At 39.9% G+C, this 14,804-nt stretch overlaps 1 pseudogene; it reads right to left on the bottom strand.

Annotated features, from left to right (window-relative positions):
• Nucleotides 1-1,293: 1,293 nt before the first annotated feature.
• On the bottom strand, nt 1,294-5,104 carry LOC110561676 (proliferating cell nuclear antigen-like; annotated as a pseudogene).
• Nucleotides 5,105-14,804: the final 9,700 nt, after the last annotated feature.

The following is a 14,804-nucleotide window of genomic DNA, read 5'->3' as shown; positions in this document are numbered from 1 at the left end:
AGGAGGGGGCTTCAATCTGGAAATATAATGAATAACTTGTGAAAAAAATTTAAATAAAAAAGAGTTGCACTGGTCATCATGTCTCTTCACTGCAATAGAACAGGAACTAAGACAATTTGTCATGTCCAAGACAATGGAATGCTGTGGAATAAGGACTATGTGGTCTAGGAAGGGAGATCTTCAGTGTCCTGCCTAGCCAAAGCCAAAGTTCCTGCTCCAGGCAACCAGAAGCATCCTCTTTAGACTGTTGATGCCAGAAGCTCCCAGGGTAGAATCCTGGTAAGCAAGTACAGATAGAGCAAGAAGAGAAATGCCAGAGAACAGTGCACACATCTAAGATAGCTATTTCTTCACGCGTAGGTTATGTGCAGAGGCCCAGCAGGGCTGCTTATCAGCTGGACAAGCACATCAAATGTTCCTCTTGTGCTGGATTTAATTTGGTGGCTGTGCTACTATATTTTGTGACTTGTGTGCATGTGTCACATTTTTAATTTGCATTTAAAATTTGAAAATTTCAACTTCTAGATTCCCTAAATCTACCAACACTAAGCAAAATGACAGAATGTCTTTATCACTCAGCTGTGGCTGACACTGTGCCCAGATGGGTGTCACTCTCCTTACTGCTGGTTTGTGCAGCATCCCCAAGGGAGGCCCAGGAACAACAGCTGTCGTCAACTGAGGGAGAAGCTAAGTGGATCATATGAGCCCTTTACGGTCTTGACGTTTGACTGATTACTTCTGAGATTTAAAGAAAAGAACTCTGCCAGATGATTAAAGGAAAATGACGTCTGACTTGCAGTTAAAACCACAGGTTTAAAACATTTCAAAAGAAGAAAATCATTCTGAGCCCCAAATAGGGAACATGTGTCATCAGCACACAGGAGGTAGATGAGACAGATAGGGAGCTCAAGGCTAGCCCAGGTTACACAGTCTGTCTCAAAGGACTTCCCCACTTGGGAAGGAGGAAGGAAGCAACTTAAAACACAAACTAATGAAATTTTTTTTTTTTACTTTTCAAATTCAGTGAACTCATCAAGAGCCTTTATAAAAAATTACCAGTATTTTAAGGGCAGATATGTTTATATTAACAAAACCAGTTTTTACTTTGGAGTTTATTCAAGCAAGCCATGGAGAATGCGCAGAAAAAAACTAGGTTATTTACATCAGATATCTACCTATTTGCTCAGGTAAAAAGCTGGTGACAGCAAAGACTTCAGGACATGCCGGCATCTCGGAAGCAGTTCTCTATGGCTTAGTTCTCTCTGTCTTAGTTCTCTCTGCTTCTAGCAGGGCCTAAGACCCTACTTCATCTTCCATCTTGTGAGCCAAATAGCACTTTAAGTATTTTATACTTTACAACAAGGGGTACATCTGCAGACTTACTGAGTGTCACTGTAGTAAACAGTGGAGTAGCTTTTTGGAAAAGCTACTTAGGTACCTCAGTGCAAAAATCAGCTGAACTAGCTCCTTCATCTCTTTGGTTACAGCTTCCTCTTCTTTACCAACATCCCTTGTTTGTGAGAACTTAACGTTCCCATTTGCAAGCCCCCCACTTGCAGAAAACTTCGCTTCCTCCTTTGCACAGGATATTACAACAGCATCTCCAATATGGCTAAGGTCACATCAAAAACGTGCAAATTCACCAGAAGGCATCTTCACTACACAGCTCTATCCTCTTCTGGCATTCCAAGTTTCCACATCTAAGTCCATTAACTTCATTTCATAGTCAGAAACTTTCTCTTGATTTGGTGCTTCAAATACTAGCTTTGATTTATCAGCATTATCTTCAGCCCTTAAGGTGATGATGTCTTCATAACCAGCACATTTCAGTATTTTGGACATGCCATGTATCTGTGGCAAAAATAAGTCACGCACAGCCTTTGAACATGTAAACAGATGGCCCTAATCCAGGTAGCTGTAGCAAAGTGATAAAGTAAAACTGATAAAGTTCGGCACAAATCCATGATGGTACAGTGAGATTCTGGAAACTAAGACAAGAAAAGGACTATCATCCCTGCAAGCAGACAGTACCACATCATCACTAGAACATGTTCATCAGGCAGCTAAAATCACCCAGGACTAACTAGGGCTTTGTGGCTTTGGCAGGGACACTCAAATTAATGAATTTTTAAGTTATAAAATTGGCAAAAAATCAGTAAGAACATAGGAGATATGATAGCTTTTCCCAGCTGTCAACCTAACTATATCTGGAGTGAACTGACAATGGAGGATATACCTGTGATCAGGATCTTGAGGCTGGAAGACACAGACTTTTGATCCAGATCTTGATCCACACCTTTAATCTGGGCAATACCTTCTGCTGGAGGCCTATATAAGGACAATGGAAGAAGAGAGGGTTTATTTGTTCATCCCCTGCTTTCACTCACTTTGCCAGAACATCCATGGGAGCCTACTTTTTCAGGATTCTGTCTTATACAGAAGACTAGCTGAAACACCCAGCCACGTGGGACTGAGCGGCTACGAGATTAGGTGCCTGGACTTTCCATTTACAACTGTCCATTGTTGGATTAGTTGAACTGCAGCCTGTAAGCCATCCAAATGAATTTCATATATGGAATATAAAATACATATATATGTGGAATGTATATATACATACATGTATGTTTGCATATGTATGTAGAGATGTATATATACATATATATGGAGAGAGAAAGATTCATTCATAAGTTAGAGAGAGAGAGAGAGAGAGAGATTCATTCATAAGTTCTTTGACTCTAGAGAACCCTAATACAGAAAGGAAAGCAATTTCCAAAGTTCTGAGATAACAGAGTCTGAAGACTTTGAGACCACACATTTCATACCCAAACATCCTTTTTTATAAATATGGGAGGGAATAAAAATTATACCCTAAAATTGCTCTCTTATATATAGATGTTCTGGTTGTGAAAAACTATCTGACGTTATATTACACAGTCCAGGGCTAGACATTTTATCACCAAATCACTCCTAAATACATTTGGACTGTCTGGTAATATATTAAAAACAAGATGTATTTCAAACTTCCCTAGCCTGCAGAACTGAAAACCCACATCTAGAGTTAATTTGTGAATTCTGATAATATATCTATACACAGTTTTTAAGAAAATGTCTTTCAGTCCTGATGAGACCTGATGGCTAGGGTCAAATAGTAGGGGAGGAGGACCTCCTCTATCAGTGGACTAGGGGAGGGGCATAGAGGGGGAAGGTGCATGGACGGTAGGACTGCAGGACCAGGAGGAGATGAGGGAGGGATCTCTATCCAGGATACAAAGTGAATAAATTGTAATAAATAATAATCATAAAGCAATAATTTTTTAAATGTCTTCATAGAAGTTAAATCCCTTGTTTCTTCTGAAGGTTCCCTTGCTGGCTTGGAGAACACAAGAAACATGCTGAATTTTACTGATATGGCTGCTCCCAATGTCTCCCAAAGTATGGCCCTGACCTGCAGGGCTGGGGCTTCAACAGGGTTCCTAAGGGAGGAGAGTGGAAGGAATTGGGGGAGACAAGAAGCGCAAGGAAGGAAGCCAAGTCTGTTTGTCTGATCAAGGATTCCGTTTATTAGAAATTTTTATTCAACTTATATAGGGAGAAGGCAGGAAAGGGGGAAGGTAATTAGCTGCTGCAGGAAACAGGAAGAGTGCTTTCATGGGTTAACTACTGTACCTGCAAGATACCATAAGGATGTTCTCTTAAGATATCTTACAGATGCTCTAACAAAGGATGTCCTCACAATCTAGCACCCATGATTTAGGGTCTAGGTAACTCTTTCACTAAATAGCTTTAGGTCTCCACTAAATGACCTTTGCTCGCTGCTTGGCTTTGGCTTCAGTAACTACCTTTGTCTCCACTAGATAGCTTTGACTTTGGCTTCCGTAGATAGCCTTGGCTCACTAATTGACTTTGGCTTCTCTAGATACCTTTGTCTTCACTAGATAGCTTTGGCTCACTGTTTGACTTTGGCTTCAGTAGATAGCTTTGGCTCCCAGCACCAAAGTTGGGTTGCTGTCCATCCACAGGACAGAAAGGGGTTATTTCAAGAAAAATCTTCTTGAACAAAATTGAGGTTTCTACATAATACAAGTGAGCAGATATGTTCTGACCTCGATGTTTAGCTAAAGCTGAGGAAAAGTGTAAGGCCTTCTTAGGGCTTCTCCTTAACTGTTTGACTCTCAGAATCTGCAAGCTCAACAAACAGGTTCAGAAAGGGTAGGTTGGCAATAGGGGCCACAAACTAGCATGTTAACCTACCTAAATGAGGATGGTGCCTATACAACCCATGGTCAGACAGCAACATGGCCATAGTGGCCTCAAAAAAAAAAAAAATTGGATCACCCTGAAGAGGCACATGGCTAAACTGTCTCCACCCCCTCCACTGAAATGTGCCTTTAGCTCTTCTTCTGGACCAGAGCATCATACAATAGAAAACCAGAAACAAAAACAACAAATAAACAAAAACACCCTACTATGGATGTTAATGGTCACCGTGATTATGGATTTCTTGAAATAAGAGAAGGGAAAAGCAACTGAAGAGAACAAACTGAAAAAAAAAAGTGGCCAGCAAAGACACCAATGGCCTGACCAAGAGCTGGGCATTAATCCTTTGGTTATTAGCCAGGAGACTCTAATATCACTAATATAGGTACTCTTATCTATTCTACCAAAACAATATGAATTACCAGCATTGTCTCTTGACTTTATTTTTAAACATTTCTCATCTTTGTCAGTTTAGAAAAATAAAATCACATCTCACCTCTCTTGTTGGTGACACTGTCATAAGCAGAAAGCTAATGTTAATGTGATTTTATTTACCAAACTTCAAGTCAGGCATAATTAAAATGCTACCAGTTTTTCATTCAATGACCCTTCCTCATCCATAATCCAAACCAGGGGCCTATAACGCATCAGCTCTGCATGTTAGTCTTTTGAGGAGTTTGCAGTTTTCTCGGGCTCTCATTCCTTCTCTTTTCATGTTTGTCTGCTTTTGATAAACACTGCTGCTATCTGGTAAAATACTCCTCAGGGCATTACCCAGTGCTTTCTCTGAGTCTAGTTTGCCTTTTACCTGAATCTCCACAGAAGTGATGCCACACCCTGAGTGCATCCTGCATTGGATGAAGTGAGAGCTGATGTGAAATTGGCTTGCTTCTGGTTGTCTTGACTTCAATCACTTGTCTAGTCTACTGAGGTGCTTCATTGGCATTACCCTTCTTTCTCGTGGTAGTAATAAGTATGCTGTGAGACCACATAGCTATTCACCTACAACACTAATTTTAGTATTCATTCATGGAACTTGAAAACCACAGTGTTTTGAGGGGTGTTTGCCTAGGCTTTTACCTAGTGTTGCTTTCTGCTTAGTTAGAATGTTTCTCTAAACAAGTGAATTCTCCTTTCCACTTGTAACTTATGGCACCATGGCCTCACTGATCCTGCCTTATGCCACGAGTGACAGTAAACCCATCATTATTTTGGCACTTGTTTTGCTCCCATGTGGGTTACAGGAACTTCTCACAGACTTTTGAGTCCTTCAAATAAACTTTGCACCCTTTTTTCTTTGGAACACCACACCAAGGAACTATGATTCCTTTTGAAAACAGGTAAGGGGCAGTGATTTAATTGAAGCTAGAACAAAAGAAAACATTCATCAGAGCAAGTAAGAAAAGAGGGTTCTCACAATGTTTCCTCCACAGTGTAGAGTACACATTAAAAATTAATTTGATTTGTGAACAAGCAGAACAAAACAAAACAATGTTGTTTTCTACTTTTTGAGATACATACTATAAAGCTTTTTTAACTCAATAGCATGTGCTTAAATTTTATCCATATTGGTACTTATATTTTATTACCTCTGGCACAGTAATTCATTTCTTGTATGAATCCCTGCTCAGTGTTTTGTTCTTTTGATGCATACCTAATGTATAGCAATTAATATTAAAAATGATGCTAACATGAGATGAGATCTGGTGATCCATGCATGTAACTTCACACTTGAGAGGAGGAGGCAAGAAGACCAGTAATTCAAGGTCAACTTTGGCTATAAACCAAGCTTAAAGACCCCTGGCATTGTATGAGATTACATCTCACAGCATAAAAAAGAAATTATTATAATGTTACATTCCATGCCGATCTGCTTGAGAACAGGTAAGAAATTCAAAGAGACTCCATGTAACATATTCCCATATGAACAGTTTCATATTTTATGGTTTGAACCGATATATCAAAAGTCCTGTAGTCAAGTTTTGTCCTAACTTGATTGTGTGGCTGTGCTTTCATCCTCCTGATCAAATTCAATATGTGAATGCTCATGTTCAGAATACTTGCCAAAAATGTGGCATTATCCACCTTTGATATTTGGTGCCTGATTGAACTATTTAAAATTTGATTTAACTTGATGAACGGTTAGATTCTTACATATTTATTATGCTCCATTTCCATTTTACTATCATTTGTTCATCTCCTCTTTTCATTTTCTGCTGGGGAATCTTTCAATGTATAATCCCCATGTAAAATTCTTCAAAAATTTTTAGTCTTCTAAGCAACCATGCTAAGTCAGCTCTAAGCAACCATTCTATATTATAATCCTTCAAATGTTTTCTGTTATAATATTTAATCAAAATATATTTTGATAAGTTGGGAGATAACAGGCTGTGTAGAATACACCCATCACTTTTTACAGTTTCCTTGGGGTGATGTTTAGATTAGACTAAACACTCTTGGCTCTTCCTCTGTGAATTGTACTATCGACTTTATGACATCCACCAAAGAAACTCCATATGCATTTTCAAAAAGATTTGCCTTGAAGTTACAGGCTAGTCTTGGGAAAATGACATTTTTGAGATAAATCCTTTTTAGCCACACGCATGTTAGAAGCCATCGTTTATTCAGATTTTTCTTTTGCTTTTTTTCTATAATGACTTGATTCTTTTTCAGAGTGCTTGTGGATCTAACATATGTTTTTGATGTTCTTGAGAATATTATAATGTCCTTTTTATTATATTTTCTACTTTGTTGTTACTTGTGTAGAGCTATTGCTTTTATGGTTTTATGCACTTTTATTTTTTAAATTTATTTTCTTTATAAATTACAGTTTATTCGCATTGTATCCCACCTGTCGCCCCCTCCCTCATTCCCTCCCAACCCCACCCTTTCTCCCTCATTTCCTCCCATGCCCCCCCCCACAAGTTCACTAATAGGGGAGGTCTTCCTTCCTTTCCCTCTGAACCTAGCCTATAATGACTGGCTGCATTGTCTTCCTCTGTGGCCTGATAAGGCTGCTTCCCCATTAGGGAAGATGATCAAAGAGCCAGCCATTGAGTTCATGTCAAAGACAGACCCTGTTCCCATTACTAGAAAACCCACTTGGAGACTGAGCTGCCATGAGCTACATCTGTGCAAGGGTTCTAGGTTATCTCTATGAATGGTCCTTGGTTAGAGTTTCAGTCTTAGAAAAGACCCCTGTGCCCAGATGTTTTGGTTCTGTTGTTCTCCTTATGGAGCGCCTATCCTCTCCAGGTCTTTCTATCTCCCTGTTCTTTCATAAGATTCCCTGAATTCTGCCCAAAGTTTGGCTATGAATCTCAGCATCTCCTTCAATACCTTGCTGGGTAAAGTCTTTCAGAGGCCCTCTGTGGTTGGCTCCTGTCCTATTCCCTGTTTTCTCCTTCTTCCGAAGTCCATCCCATTTGCCTTTCTGAATGAGGATTGAGCATCTTACCCAGGGTCCTCCTTCTTGATTAGCTTCTTTAGGTGTACAGATTTAGTATGTTTATCCTATATTATATGTCTAATATCCACTTATAAGTGAGTATATACCATGTGTGTCTTTCTGCTTCTTTGATACCTCACTCAGGATGATATTTTCTAGTTTCCACCATGTGCCTGCAAATTTCATGATTTCCTTGTTTTTAATTACTGAGTAGTATTTCATTGTGTAAATGTACCACAATTTCTGTATCCATTCCTCAGTTGATGGACATCTGGGTTGTTTTCTGTTTCCAAATTCTGGCTATTACAAATAAAGCTGCTACGAACATGTTTGAACAAATGTCCTTGTTGTATACTTGAACATGTTTTGGATATATGTCTAGGAATAGTATAGCTGGATCTTGAGGAAGCGCTATTCCTAATTATCTGAGAAAGCATCAGATTGATTTCCAAAGTGTTTTTACAAGCTTGCACCCACCAGCAATGGAGGAGGGTTCCTCTTTCTCCACATCATCTCTAGCATATGAGATTTTGGCCTTAGCCATTCTGATGGGTGTGAGGTGAAATTGGTTTTGATTAGCATTTCCCTGATAACTAAGGATGTTGAGCATTTCTTTAAGTGTTTTTCTACCATTTGATGTTCCTCTATTGAGAATTCTGTTTTCCTTATCTCAAGCTGTACTACAGAGCAATGGTAATAAAAAGTGCATGGTATTGGCATAGAAACAGAATGGTGGATCAATGGAATCAAATAGAAGACTCGGAAATAAACCCTCATACCTACAGATAGTTGATTTTTGACAAAGAAGCCAAAGCCATACAATGGAAAAAAAGACAGCATCTTCAACAAATGGTGATGGTTTAACTGGATGTCTACATGTAGAAAGTGCAAATAGATCCATATTTATCATCCTGCACAAAACTAAAGTCCAAGTGGATCAAAGACCTTGACATAAAAGCAGACACACTAAACCTCTTAGAAGAAAAAGTGGGGTAGAGCCTTGAACTCATTGGCACAGGAGACAACTTCCTGAACTGGAAAGGTTTAAATAGAAAGGACTTGTGAATCATGTAAGCTTAAGTTATATCCAAGCTATTGGCTTGACTGCCAAGCCCCTTATTTTTCTCAGTTTACATTCAGGAAGTATTTTTATGTGGGTCAGTCCTTGGCCTTCACAGTAAATCCAGACTCAGCAATAGTGCTAGTGCTGTTGTACATCAAACTGAGCTAAGTTGCAAGGCATTACTTGACTTATATGAAAGGCTTCCTGAGGGTAGTGGAAGAGATCAACTCAAGCTTTTATTTCAGTTGTTTCATTATGAAGAGAAATGAGGGTCACTTGACATCAGTTGTCCCCCAAGATCTTATATTTCTCTGAGACACCTTGCCCTATTAGATGAAAGGCAAATTTCTTAAACATGTTCAAATAACCTGCAAACGTAGCATGATTTGAATTATGCTGTGCCTAATTCCAATGTCACTAGTTTTTATTCTAAATTAATTTATAATCTATTACTTCCTCCTCTTTAAAATATGTCTTTCTCTCCATCAGTTATAAAATGTATAAGAAAAGAACAATATATAATGAGGAAGTAATTTGAAGAAAAATAATTTGAAATAATTTAAATAATATGGAATAGTATTTCTTGTTGGTTCGCATTTCTGCCACATGCACCGGCTGACTCCATCCCACTGCCACTTCATTATGTGCAGTGGCCTTGCCAAAAACCCCTCAGTCTTGTGTAGCTACCACAGAGATCCCTAGAAATGTCACTGACTGCTGTGTTATCGTGTGAGTCAATAAGAAGGGGAAAAAAGAAAACAGTCCTGAGTACTGTTGTTGTCCTTTGTGCAAACAGCTGTTCATTCACTGCATCAGAATGGCATCTCTTATGTGGCCATAATTCTCCCCAGAGGTCAAGAGATAAAGAAGTCTCTGCTAAGTCAGGCTGAGAGTATTGGGTAAAACACCTTGTGAACCTTGGACAGTAAACTAAACACTGCTGTCATCATTAGTGTTTTCTGTGTGCTGGGCATTGTTTTAATGTTTTAACTCATTCATTTCATTTCATCTTCACAAAAAATTCATAACGACGGCCAGCATGTCATAGCACAGTCACGAGTTGAATGTTCCTTATGCGATTCTAGCTATCCCATTTAACTTCCACATGGCCCTCGGAAGATGCAATGTAAAATTCTCCCTTGAAAAAACAAGGGAAGGAGAACAACAAGAGAATAACCAACTGCAGAAGATTTCGAGTAACTGAGGGAGTCTTTGATCTTAAGCTTGTGCCACAGCCACAGCCCCCTGCATGATGCCACCGTCTTCATTATCTCCACAGGCCAGGTTTATAGAACTGCAGCTGACAGAGAGGAAGGCAGAAGCCCAGCGAGAGTGGCCTGTGTCAGACCCTACTGCAGAAGTTCTGCCGTCTGAGCCGTTTACTGTCTGAGCCTTATGATGATACAGCCAAAGCCTGTGCTCCTGGTTGCTGCTGGGGAAACACCTATTAGTCAGTGGTCTAACTGGAAGTGGCCCTGAAGGGCCTTCTAGAGGCTACAGCTTGTCACACAAACAGAAAATTTCTTCTTTAATAGTGTACCACATACGGTTAAAGACCACGACGATCTGTGAGAGTCAGAGCCTGGCAGAGAATGCTTGATGGTGCTCTTCTTAGGTTGAAACAGATGGCGAGGGGAAGGTGATGGTAAGGTACAAAAATGAATGAAGGGATGCTGAGGCAAAGCCAATACCTGTGGGTCTGGAAACACACTGACAGGGCTGTTGGCTGGTGCTCCTTCCTGTTTCCTATGGTTTAGTGCATATGGGAGTGTGCAAATGAGAGAGACATGTTGATTTGTTGAAGGATAATTCAGCTGCTTTAGCAAAAGGGAAGGAAATACCATTGTGGACATTCCACACCTTATGCCAAACAACTCTCGTTTATTTCCCTATTACAGTCCAATGATATAATTAAAACTATAGTTGGCACATGGTAATTACACAGTATCCACCATGCTGCTTCTGGGCTTTAATATTTATTCGTCATTTCTCCCACAAAATTAAATTACCCACCTTAGATAGCCATATGGTAACTTGGAATTTTTTTTCTACACATATATTTATTACATTACACATACATTTATTACAGCTGCCATTTGATGTTTGAAGGAAAGACTCTCAATCATTCTCAATTTAAAGCTAAAGATGATATAGCATGCAAATGGGTGCAAATAATGAATATCTGACTCTATCAAGGCTCTAAAGATAGCACAACATTTTAAGTTCAACAAACAGATGGTTTAATGATAATTCTCATATTTTTCATGAGGTCAAAATCAAGTGCAGGGAATCATATGAAAGAAGGAAGAGATGAAAGACCTGGAGGGAAAAGGAGCTCCACAAGGAGAGCTACAGAACCAAAAAATCTGGCCACAGGGTTCTTTTCTGAGATCGATTCTCTAATCAAGGACCATGCACGGAGATAACCTAGAACCACTGCACAGATGTAGCCCATGGAAACTCGGTGTCCAAGTGGGTTCCTTAGTAATGGGAACAGGGACTGCCTCTGACATGAACTCAGTGGCTGGCTCTTTGATCACCTCCCACTGAGTGGAGAGCAGCCTTACCAGGCCACAGAGGAAGACAATGCAGCCAGTACTGATGAGACCTGATAGGCTAGGGTCAAATGAAAGGGGATGAGGACTTCCCCATCAGTGGACAAGAGGAAGGGCATGGAAGGAGAAGATAGAGGAAGGGTAGGGTTGAGAGGGGACGAGGGAGGAGGCTATAGCTGGGATAGAAAAGTGAATTAATTTTAATTCACTTAAAATTTAATTAAATAAATAAATAAAAAAAATCAATGACTGAATTAGGTGAGAGTTTTCTAGAATAAGTTGGGCAAAAGAGAGGTGCAGAAAACAACTACCTAAGGATCAGCTTTCAAAAATCCTTTTTGGAATGCAACAGTGACACTTACATCTTGGAGGTAACCAGTATCCATGTAATTGGACATAAGGCTGGATCAATGGAAGGGACTTCATGACTGGTACTATACACCTAGCCAACTACTTACGGCTGTTGAGACCATACCGAGGGGAGTGTCTGCTCTAGCCACTGTCCTAAACCAGCATAATTCCTAGCTGCACTCTCAACACTAATTCTTATATCCACAGATATATTCCCCACTCCTTATCAAAGAAGCGTCCTTTGACTACAGACATAGATCATTATAGAAAGCCGAGACTGCTCAAAATGCAGAGAAAAACTGACCATAGCTGCCCAGACCTGGCTGATAAAGTCACAATACAACCCCTATACCTAAAGTTCAGGGGATATTAAGGAAGAGGAAGAGGAGAGATTATACGTCAAGAATGTCTACTGCAGAACTGTGTCCTCTACATATGACAAGGATGATGCATCTGTGAAGTCTCAACCCTGTCGCTTCCTAAACGAGATGGGAACAATGACAACAGCAGCTGACACATCAACATGGATGGGGAAATGTTTCAAACGTCCCTGTCTTAGTTATGATTTTATTGCTGTGAAGAGACTCCATAATCATGGCAACTCTTACAAAACAAAACAATGTTTAGCTGGGCTGGTTTATAGTTCAGAGCTTTAGTCCTCTGTCTTCATGGCAGGAAGAATGGCAGCACACAGGCAGACATTGTGCTGGAGAAGGATCTGAGAGTTCTACATCTAGATCCACAGGCAGCAAGAAGAGAGATGGACTCTGGGCCTGGCTTGAACGTCTGAAACTTCAAAGCCCACCTCCCCCCAACAGATGCAGTGACATACTTTCTCCACTCCCTATGAGCCATAGGGGGTATTTGTATTCGAACCACAAGAGGCCCTAACTCTGGATGATAAACTACAAACAATTAATGACAACTGAGAGGAAGCATCTCTTCACTGGTTATTTAATACAGAGAGGTAGGTTCTAAACACACATGCAATACTAAATAGATGCAACAGGCTTCATTTTTCTATGTATTTATGAATGTATCGGTAATTAAAGAAAGAGAGAAAGAAAACAAGAATGAGGAGGTAGGTGGGGTCTGACAGGACTCAGAGAAGAGTGGGATGGGGATAGAATGTACTGTGTGAAATGCTAAAGGAAATTGTTTGTTTGTTTGTTTATCTTTTTTACTTATTTATTTATTATTATTTATTCACTTTATATCCCAGCTGTAGCCCCTCCCTTGTACTCTCTCAATCCCACCATCCCTCACTCTTCTCTTCCTGTGCCCCTTGCCCAGTCCACTGATAGCAGGGTCCTCCTCCCATTCCCTCTGACCCTAGCCTATCAGGTCTCATCAGGACTGTTTGCATTGTCTTCCTCAGTGGCCTAGTAAGGCTGCTCCCTGCTCGGGGGGAGGTGATCAAAGAGCAAACCACTAAGCTCATGTCAGAGACAGCCCCTGTTCCTCTTACTAGGGAGCCCATTTGGAGACTGAACTGCCATGAGTTACATCTGTGCAGAGGTTCTACGTTATCTCTATGCATGGTCCTTGGTTGGAATATCAGTCTGAGAAAATACCCCTGTACCCAGATGTTTTGGTTCTTTTGCTTTCCTTGTGGAGCGCCAGTCCCCTCCAGTTCTTTCTGTATAAGTATATACTTACCTGGGATACCTCACTCAGGATGATCTTCTCTAGTTCTCACCATTTGCCTGAAAAATTCATGGTTTCCTCGTTTTTGATTGCTGAGTAGTATTCCATTGTGCAAATGTACCACAATTTCTCTATCCATTCCTCCACTGAGGGACAGCTGGGTTGTTTCCAGCTTCTGTCTATTACAAATAAAACTGCAACGAACATTGTTGAGCAAATGTCCTTGTTGTATACTTGAACATCTTTTGGATATATGCTTAGGAGTGATATAGCTGGAGCTTGAGGAAGCACTATTCCTAATAGTCTGAGAAAACCCAGATTAATTTCCTAAGTGGTTGTAGAAGTTTACATTTCCACCAGAAATGGAGGAGGGTTCCCCTTTCTCCACAATCTCTCCAGCATGTGTTGTCACTTGAATTTTTTATCTTAGCCATTCTGATGGGTGTAAGGTGAAATCTCAGGGTCGTTTTGATTTGCATTCCCCTGATGATTAAGGATATGGAGCATTTCTTTAAGTGTTGCTTGGCCATTCAATATTCCTCTTTCGAGAATTCTCTGTTTAGCTCCGTACCCCATTTTTTAATTGGATTACTTGGTTTTTTGCTGTTTAACTTCTTTAGTCCTTTATATATTCTGGATATTAGCCCTCTGTCAGATATAGGGTTGGTGAAGATCCTTTCCCAGTCTGTAGCCTGTCTTTTTGTTCTGACAACAATGTCCTTCACTTTACAGAAACTTTTCAGTTTCATGAGGTCCCATTTATTGATTGTTGATCTTAGAGCCTGTGCTGTTGGTGCTCTGTTCACAAAGTTGTCTCCTGTGAGAATGAGCGCAAGGTTCTTCTCCACTTTTTCTTCTAAGCAGTTTAGTGTGTCTGATTTTATGTTGATGTCTTTGATCCACTTAGACTTTAGTTTTGTACAGAGTGATAAGTATGGATATATTTGCATTTTTCTACATGTAGATATCCAGTTAGACCAGCACCATTTGTTGAAGGTGCTATCTTTTTTCCATTGTATGGTTTTGGCTTCTTTGTAAAAATAAAAATCAAGTATCTGTATGTGTGTGGGTTTATTTCTGGGTATTATTTTTTATTCCATTGATCCAGCAGCCTGTTTCCATGCCAGTACCATGCAGTTTTTATTACTGTTGCTCTACAATATAGTTTGAGATCAGGGATGGAGATACCTTTGGAAGATCTTTTATTGTAGAGGACTGTTCTAGCAATTCTGGGTTCCTGTTATTACATAGGAAATTGATAAATTTTCTTTCAGTGTCTGAAATAATTGTGTTATTAATTTGATGGGAATTGCATGGCATCTGTAGATTCAATGTAGATTGCTTTTGGTAAAATGGCCATTTTTAGTATCTTTTTTTTTTCAATGCAGTTTATTCAGGAACCTTGAACAATCATCTGACCCTGGGGAAAGCCAGCCCACAGCATAAATAGCCTCTGGGTAGCCAACCCCAGTGTGCCACGTGG

Source organism: Meriones unguiculatus, chromosome 6 (genome assembly GCF_030254825.1).
Source record: "Meriones unguiculatus strain TT.TT164.6M chromosome 6, Bangor_MerUng_6.1, whole genome shotgun sequence".
NCBI classification, from domain to species: Eukaryota; Metazoa; Chordata; class Mammalia; order Rodentia; family Muridae; genus Meriones; species Meriones unguiculatus.
The sequence above is the reverse complement of the archived record's forward strand: the minus strand, read 5'-3'. Positions and strand labels throughout refer to the sequence as shown.